The sequence below is a fragment of the Gadus macrocephalus genome, chromosome 4 (assembly GCF_031168955.1).
Source record: "Gadus macrocephalus chromosome 4, ASM3116895v1".
Taxonomy (NCBI): Eukaryota; Metazoa; Chordata; class Actinopteri; order Gadiformes; family Gadidae; genus Gadus; species Gadus macrocephalus.
The window spans coordinates 2,327,086-2,329,585 of NC_082385.1; positions in this window are offsets into that span (position 1 = coordinate 2,327,086).

Below are 2,500 nucleotides of genomic sequence, written 5' to 3' on the forward strand. Positions count from 1 at the left end.
AGAAGGAGGGAGGGTGATGGAGGGAGAGGGAGGGAGGGAAAATAAACAAATAGGGTGAGGGAGAGACACACACTGATGGAGAGAGAGAGGGTGTTAGAGAGAGGGACGCGTATAGGGCCAAAGAAAGAGAGAGAGAGAAATAGAAAGAGACACAGAGAGACACAGAGAGAGAGAGGGACAGGGGATCCACACATTGTGATGGTCACAGGGCCAGCTTATGCGCCACTATATTGAGTCAAAGAGGCTGCGTCCGTCTTCAACGGCCAGTCGTCAAACATCAGAGAAACCAGAGAAATGCCACGTCGTATCACGGTGCGTTAGACCAACGGCGGCCGCCGGCGAGGGGTCATGGCGCCGGATTAACGAGACGCCTGACGTCAGACAGACTGTCAGAACCCCGCGGTGTCATAGCCAGGTGCGGACGTAAACACACCTGGACGGGACCCAGGGGCGGAGCCATGGGGGGGGGGCGGCGTGAACGAGAGAGATGAGAGAGAGAGAGACACTGTCGCATAGAGGGAGAGAGACAGACAGACAGACAGACAGACAGACAGACAGACAGACAGACAGACAGACAGACAGGGACAGGTGAAACATCAAAGAAGAAGTGAGTAAAAGGTGACATGGTACCACGGTGCACTAGACCAACGCTGGTCGCTGGCGAGGCTTTGCGAGGCTTTGCGACGCTGGATTAACGAGACGCCTGACCTCAGGCCGTCAGAACCCCGCGGTTTCATCACCAGGTGCGGACGTTAACACACCTGGACGGAGCGCAGGTGCGGAGCCCGGGCGCATGCACGCGACGCCGTGTGTTTCGTTTTTCGGGCCTCGACGTTGCCATGACAACATTTCGAGTTTCTTTCACCTGTAGGAACGCACACTCTCTCTCTCTGTCTCTTCCTCTCTCCCCCTCTCCCTCGCTCTCCCCCTCTCTCTCGCTCTCTCTCTCTCTCCTCGCTCCCCCCCCCTCTCTCTCTCTCTCTCTCTCTCTCTCTCTCTCTCTCTCTCCCTCGCTCTCCCCCCCCGCCCCCCCCCCCCCTCTCTCTCTCTCTCTCTCTCTCTCTCTCTCTCTCTCTCTCTCTCTCTCTCTCTCCCTCGCTCTCCCCCCCCGCCCCCCCTCTCTCTCTCTCTCTCTCTCTCTCCTCTCTCTCTCTCTCTCTCTCTCTCTGCAGAAGACGGACTGCATGGGCACTCGTTAATTAGACAGAGCCGCTCTATTCATTCATTCCGTCAGCGCACTATTCCACGAAATTGGCGAGTAGTGGAGGCTTCGAAGTGTGGAGGACAAAGACGATAAGCACTCGCAGCAACAACAACCACAAGCGACCAATATTGAGGAATTTGAAGAATAAATTGCGATGGTGGAGACACATGCAACTATTATCCATCATACCGCCGACCAACGCGAGAAGAACACAAAAAAAACACAAGATCACATGACGGCATAATGTATCTCATCACAACGCAATGACAAACAACATCACATCACAACACTAAAGTCACATCAAAGCACACTACAAATACAACTAAAATCAACATAACATAACAGACTTCCACACCACATCACAACATAACATACGCAAGACAACCATAACACAACATCACAACATAACACCACCCAACACTTCACTAATGTAGGGGGTGTCTGTGTCTTAGCTCCGTCTGTAAGCGAGAGATTAGGGGTCCTGGGACTCAATTTGAATATTTGGCAGGTGTCTTCAATTACTAATCACCCGTCTTCTCGTTGAAACATGGCAGTCGTTGGGCCCGGGGGGGGGGGGGGGATCTGGAGAGACTTGAGTGACAGCGGTGTACAGAAACCATGCCTCTTTTGAGACAAATGTCTTAGAGTAAACATTGCTAACTGTGTGCTCCCATTATGGTGAAGACAGGAAAAGGAAAGGCAGAAAGAAGGCATTCAATAATAAATAACACGAAAAGTACTACTTGTTGAGTTAGTATTTTGTTAATATCTCCGTATTCACAACTAATCCAAAACAGGATCAAATATGATAGTTGTGAATCAGGAAGGCTACATACTGTATGCACACAGACTATAAACATTGTCTAAGAAACATTCTCACTTCTCTTCCATCCAAACTTCCATCCACTGTCTTCATTCTTGGGTGTTAGTCAATCTTTTTCGCGATCATCTTCGGCAATGACCCAAAAATGACTTGGTGTCTTCGAAACTGAGTATTTGTTCAATTCTTGTGTTCGGAACAATAAATCCTGGACAATGCGCACACCAAATGTGACACACAGTTTGTCAAGCCAGGGTTAAAGCACAGTGTTTGTACAAATCAGGAGATTAGACTGGGTCTACAATACTGCTGGGATCAGGCCACTCTCAGCAGCATCCGCTGTCTTCCTCGTCAATATAATACCGGCGTTCCATCCTGTCTCTGGGAATAACTAGACAACGACAGCGTGAACAGAGTCACTCTCAGAGGAAAGGGGTTGCCTATTGAAGTCCTAAACTATGAACAAGGGGCTACTG